Genomic DNA, 7,192 nt, shown 5'->3' on the forward strand with positions numbered 1-7,192 from the left:
TCTATTAATGGATAATTTTAAAAATGAATAACGGTTTTATTTCTACACAGTCTGTAGCATTTTAATCATGAGTGATTTATGCCCACGCCAAGACGGCTCAATATTCTGTGGCATAAGAGAAAGTTACTGCTGTTATGGCGCTTGTGCTTGAACTATCCTCCTTTGTTATAAATATTTGTAAAAGGAACAGAGGGGCAGACTGATAAAGAGGTGACGTAATATGATGTCTCAGTTTTGCGTGGCCCTTGTGTGGAGAACAATCAGAGGTGGAGGCTCTGCAAGCACGACGTTTGATTTGTGCAAACTCACTCTCAGGGGCAGAGGCGAAACGATCCGAGCTTTTTTGTTGTCATTAGCAAATTGATTGTGAATCAACAACCTGAAGTCAGGTGATCAGGGGGATCCTGGTGTGACGTTCACGGCGGATGCTGTGCTCAGTGTGTCTGGGGTTTCAAACCGTCCATTTAAAGCTCGAGAGTTTCGAGTGAGTGCGATCAATTCAGGTTAACTCTCCTCACTTTTCATCCTGCATGGAAAAAAATCACCATGCAGTTCCCACTCGGCCACCTGTGAGTAGCATCTGCAAAGTCAGAGTTAAGCTAGGATTTATCCTTGAGGGTCCTCAAAAGAGTCAAAACACAGTACTGAACACCGGTATCAGAGGAAATACTCTCACCGGCCACTTCAGTTTTGACTTCAGCACTGCTTCAATTCTTGGTGGCATGGATTCAACAAGATGCTGGAAAGTGGAAACAATCTTCACAGATTTGAAATAGTCAGCATCAGCACTCAGGCAGGCTGTGGCATTTAAACAATCCTCATTTGCTACAAAAGGGGCCCAAAGTGTGCCAAGAAAGCAGCAGCCTGAACTGTTGGTCAAGTCATTAACTGGCAAAGCACCACTGTAGGAAAATAACAAGTTGTTTTTTGGCCTTTAAAACTAAGTACCACTTTAGGAAACTATATAGGGCAGCTTTTTTTTTTTTTTTTTTTTTGATTAGGGATATGAAAATACTATAAGCTAAAGGAGAATATTGCAGCCGCCTTTGCCATCGTTTAACGATAACTGAGACTTTCAGAGCTGTTCAGAATAAACACTGCTTTAGTTTGATCATGTCAGATTCTGACACTTGTCTGGATTTATTAAAAGGCTTTACTGCGTCTTTTCATTTAATCAATACTGAACAGATGCTGGTTAGTCAAGCGCTATAGAGTGCACCATCCCAGAAGATTGTTTCTTGTGAGAGAAGAACAACTAAACATCCATTAGTGCATGGATTTTTTTCTTTCTTTTGTTTTTTGTCACATACTAAATCTTGCTGATGAGTGACGAACACGTGATCTTTTTTTGCACTTGCAGGAACGAGCGGCATTAGAATCTGTTAGAACCGGCCACCACCGGTGTGTAGAAAACAAAACTTCAGACCCTGAGCAATGAATAAGAAGAAGGTATGATGAGTCACTGTGGCGTGTTTCTCCCACCTGCAGAACTATCAAATACTACAACCTTCAAATCCTGTGAACTATTGCTAGGACATTTGAAATGGAATTGCAGTTTGCATCCACTCATCATGGGCATGAATGTGATGGTAATTTGGGGCTTTTAAGGATTTCTGTTTGTCTAACGGGGTGGCTGTAGCTCAGGTGGCAGAGCAGGTCAGCCACTAATCAGAAGGTCGGTGGTTCGATCCCAGGCTGCCTCCTGGCTGCATGCCAAATATCCTTGGGCAAGATACTAACCCCATGTTTGCCTACTGGTGGTGGTCAGAGGGCCTGGTGGCGCCAGTGTTCGGCAGCCTCGCCTCTGTCAGTGCGCCCCAGGGCACCTGTGGCTACATTGCAGCTTGCCATTGCCAGTGTGTGAATGGGTGAATGACTGAAAGTAAAGCGCTTTGGGGTCCTTAGGGACTGAGTAAAGCGCTATACAAATGCAGGTCATTTACCATTTTTCCAGGTTGGAATGATTGTTCAGCATACATCTTTAATGAATTTATTTTGGATTTTTAATTTTGACCCTGTGCGGGTCAAAAGTTTACATACAGGCTCAAACTTATACATACATCCAAACTAACATGTAGTTAAATGTCTCTTGGCGAGTTGCACCTCGCCCAGGCATTTTTGGAAGTCAACAAAATTCTAGCATAATTCTGGCTTGTTGGCAGAATTAATAGAGTCCATGTAAACTGGCTGGTTTCCTGGCACAGACCTGGCTTTTAAGTATAGTCCACAAATCTTCAGTAGAGTCGAGGTTTGGGCTTTGGAAAGGCAATTCCAGACACTTAATGGTCTTAATGGGTTTTACAAACAACTGCAGCTTCCCAGATCCTCAGTTTAAACAATTGCACTTAACTGCAGTATATTCAGATTTGACACCATTTGGCCAAGGTTTGGGAAAAAAAACCAAACTGTCACCCTGAAATAAGAAGAAATTGGTTAGGATGTTCAGGAACACCCGGGAACCACCAAGGCTCAAGCCAGCCATTAACTGGAAACTGCTGGAACACCGATGTCACCTTCCACAGTGAAGTGAGATAAAGCACGCTAAAATAACGTTTCTGGAATAGCTCAACCCTTTTCAGAATTTGTGGACTATGCTTAAAGGCTTATATTAAACAATACAATTTCACAAATACCAGCTCTAAACTTAATTAATACTAAACTTTGAAAGACAATGTTAGCATCTGGCACCTGGCAGCTTTCATCTTAGATGAATCTAGTTCATAGGCAGTGGTTTTTGTCTGTGAATTAAGGTGATCTGACCTCAATGAGTTTCAGTTGTCTAATGCAAGCAGGCTGCATGATGAGGTTTTTTTACTGATAGACTCACTGATGCAGACACAATGAGGCTTTTACAGATCAGGTCACAGCTAAACAGTAACACATGAGTCGGTTCTCAGTGATCATGTTTTTTAATTTACTCCAGCCCGTTGAGTGTTTTAGAGCGACACTGTTAAAATATTTCTGATAACCCGCTAAAAACCTCCAGTTCACCTTTACAAATATCATCGGCTGAGATTTCCTCATTTTTAAAAGCACCCAAATTAGATAATAATAAATATATGATGAACTGAAGAATACCAAAATTGAAAAGAAGCAAAAAGAGCAGGAAGGAAAACTAGAACAAGATGCATGAGAAAACTAAACTTAAAAAAACCCCAAAGTAGCAAACTATAACTAACCTCCTGTACATGAAAGCAGAGACACAGGAACACGAGCACAGAAGGCACAAAAAAATGAAGATGCTGGAAGCACAAAGAACACAACAAAACGAGCAAAACAACAGGACCATGTCCAAAGTCCTCGGTTAAATACTATTATTTGGACACTGGAGGTGTTAACAAATGCTTTTTCAGATAAACGATGAGGCTGTAATTAGTAGTTACGCACTAATATGCATTAGTATGCACAGCAATTGAGTTTCAAACAACTCCTCGAACAAATTGGCAAAATCAGGAGATTTTCACATTCAGGAGTTGGACCTTTTTTTTTTATCACCAACATTTTTGACTCTTTAGAGTCACCTGTCTTTAAACAGGCCATACCCCCATCATTACCTCTAAAAAAAAAAATGATGTCAACTAATGCCAAGAGTTTAAATGCTCACAATCTGCAGTTCGTGGCTGTATTCACAATTTTTATTGTCGGGGACAATCGCACATTTCAGATAATTTCTGTGTGATTCATACTCCACTTCAAATTATTATTATTACTGCCTGACACTTTGACAGTAACTGTCAGGCAGTTGTGTTTCAATTGTGTTTTGCTCTGGTTTTGTTTGATTTTGTTCATACCATTTGTTCAGTCTTCATGGGTCATAACTGATCAGCGATCATCCGTACGTACACATTCAAGTGGACCTGAAGCTAAACACCAGAAATTAGTTAACCTGGAGGTAATGAAAGACTCCTGGGTCTGCTCAGTGACTTCAAGTTACTACCAATACAGAAGTCCAAGACTTTTCTATTTGACATGATTATCTTCACCAGATTATGGCAATGTTCTCAGTTTTATGGCTCGCCCAGAGAAACCCACAAGGATAATAATCAGCGTGATGTGGACAGCTCAGTAATCAGGCTTATCCTGGTGCAACAGTATTGTTTGATAATACATATCAGGCCCATAATGAGTTCCTTGTGTAATACAAATTAACTGCATTCGTCTATAAAACAAAGCACAAACAGTGTAAGAGGGATTTACAGATGAATTTTTATATATTAATCTCCACCGTGACTCTGAATTGGATGGTTGGATGAATCTGCATTTTTAAATCCCTTTGCAAACCCTTCATAAAGGTTGTCTTTCGATAAAGAAGCACCAATGAATGTGTTTTTACTCTCTGAGACAAAAGACACGGCTGTACAGTCTTTGATCAGTTTTAGAACAAACAATAAATAAGTCCTGAAGTTCCACCTGTTATAAACATTTCTATAAAAATTTCTATAAAAATTAGATGGAAGGAAAAAATACCTTCTTCTGTTTACTCTCTGCAACTGTCAGATTTACAGTAATGCTCTTTATTCATGATTGTGTGGATAACTGCAAGCATACTATAACGATGCCTGTAACCTATTACTGACAAAACCCCCAAACCCCTGATAGGAGTAAATATCTGCAACACTGTGTACATGCAAAAATGGTCAGATACAAATCAAAGAGGTCTAGATAGGATTTAATGGCTCAGACTCTGTAGTGGTGGTGCATGTTGATTATCCTCACTGTTCTCTCAGGGTCACTGAAATGAAAAGAGCTAACACACTGCCTCCATTAAATACCTTGTTGTAACCTGTTACTCAGAACTGAACAACACGCAGAGACAATAATGGCATATCTCACAAATGAAAATAGGGCCCCTGAGGATATAAAGTTAGTTGGATAAAAGCCATGTGTTTTCCTAAAAAAAGAGAAAAGAAAGGGGGAAAAAAAGACATGTTTTTCCTAACCAAAGAAGAAAATAACACTCATTTCTGAGTGGAAATGTTTCTTAATTGAAGAAAAAGGAGATGCTTAAAAAAAAATCGAACCATGCCAAGTAGAGGGCCCGAATGATCCAACATAAATACAGACACAATACAGAAAAATTCTCTTACCTGTAGCATTGAGAAAAGTAGTTTGATATTTTACATTTCAATTTCGCTTCTCAGAACATGACGCTAGTTGGATAAAAGCTCCTTGTTTGCCTAATCTTATCTTTCTTGTTGGCAGTCGGATATGAATTCAGTTCCTAATCGTGCAGTCGTGTCCTGAGAGCAGTGGCAAAACATCCTTTAAGGTTGTTTATGGAAATATGGTGCACAATGGTACATCAGAACCTATTGAGTGAAGTGCAGATGCTTGTCACAGCAGTCAGGGTTGTTCAGCCTTGGTGAATAATGAAGGCAGCTTAAATCTGCTGAGTCTACAGCATGTTTATCAGCACAATTCAGACTATTTTGTCTGACTGATGTTCACAGCAGCCGCAGTGAATTCACGAAGCTGGAGTGCTTTCAGTAAATATGAAAGGTTAACTGTTAATCCACAAGCTCTTAATTAAGCCCTGCTGAGTGACTGGTGATCATATTATAGAACACAGTGTTGTTACTTACAGCATAAATTAAGCCACAGTAAAACGTTGTACCATGTATTTTACAAAAACTAGAGATTATGGATAACTTAAAAGACCTTAATAGAGATCTTAATTGTCCTTGATGAAAAAAAGTAACCAAAAAATCGATGTTTTGGTCAAAACAGTGTTGCAATAATTGAACTGTAAATCACTTATGATACCAAAATTATGGTCTTCTAGCATAAGAATTAATTAATTGATTAGAATTATAGAGGCACTTTAATGTTATGGGGAAAACATTTCTGTGAGAAAACAATAATAATTTCAATTTTTAAGAATATGATTGATGCCCATCTTGAAAACTTAGGTCAAAGAATGTGACAAACAAAGATGGTAAAACAGGGAGGGGGATTTCAAACTGACTTAATTATTCACAAGGGGTCAAGCCTGCAGGTAGCTTGCTGCATGTTGCTGCATGTTTGATTTGTCAGATTTTCTTTATATCAGATGCTCTTCCTGACACAGACCTGAAGGGATTTATGTGTCACCCAAGGCTTCAACTGGAGATCTTTCACTTGTGAATATTTAAACCCCAGCTCCGGCTCCCATGTTGCAGTATGATAAATATTTGTAAAACATCCTACCTTTTTATGCAGATGATACACAGTTGTTATTTTCCTCTGATGATCAAAACCCCTGTTCACAAATTAATACGCTGCGTTGATTGACTGCTGGATATTTAGAAGATTTTTAGAACTGGACAGGAACAAAAAGGACATAGTCCAAAGGTCCGCAAAAGTAAATTTGTTCATACTTACTATTCCTTCATTGAAAACAGTGAATAAGCCAGGAACCCTGGCATTTTGTTGGCATATTAATAAGGTCACCAAGCAAAGTAATCCTGTCCTGAGACAGCACAGCTCCTCATCTATCAATTAATGCAGCGGTCCCCAACCTTTTTTGCGCCACGGACCGGTTTATGCCCGACAATATTTTCACGGACCGGCCTTTAAGGTATCGCGGATAAATACAACAAAATAAAACTAGTACCGGTACCGAAAAAAAGAAGATTTATTCATAACACACGTGAAAAGACCCAGGAAAACTGAGTTAACAATAAAAACGATAACAAAATAACGCTGAAAACCGATAAAAACCCTGAAAACCATACATTTCACACCTGAGCCTCAACTCTCGCGGCCCGGTACCAAACGACTCACGGACCGGTACCGGTCCAAGGCCCGGGGGTTGGGGATCCTGAATTAATGTATGTATCCATCCTTTACATTAGTGCCATCTTGTGGCCACAGTTGGATACTGTCACTGAAAGCTGTGTTTGTTTCATTCCAAAAGAAAACTGCAGCTATTTTGAGGGCGTGGCCATGTTGCATATTTTGGTATCGATCCGATACCAAGTAGATACGGGCCAGTATCGCCGATACCGACACCGATACTTTTCAATAAATAAGGTGGATGCGTCCTTGAATTGTTCAATCTCAATTAATTTTCATGACCTTAAGTGTTTTTTGTGATGTTTCCTTTTTCAATATTAGCATTATTATTATTACGGCTGGCAGCGGGAGAGCTGCAGCCATTGAATCTAGCGTTACAGCAACTGTGTGATTATTGTAAGAATTAATGATGCTGCGA

Source organism: Oreochromis niloticus, linkage group LG12 (assembly GCF_001858045.2).
Source record: "Oreochromis niloticus isolate F11D_XX linkage group LG12, O_niloticus_UMD_NMBU, whole genome shotgun sequence".
NCBI lineage: Eukaryota > Metazoa > Chordata > Actinopteri > Cichliformes > Cichlidae > Oreochromis > Oreochromis niloticus.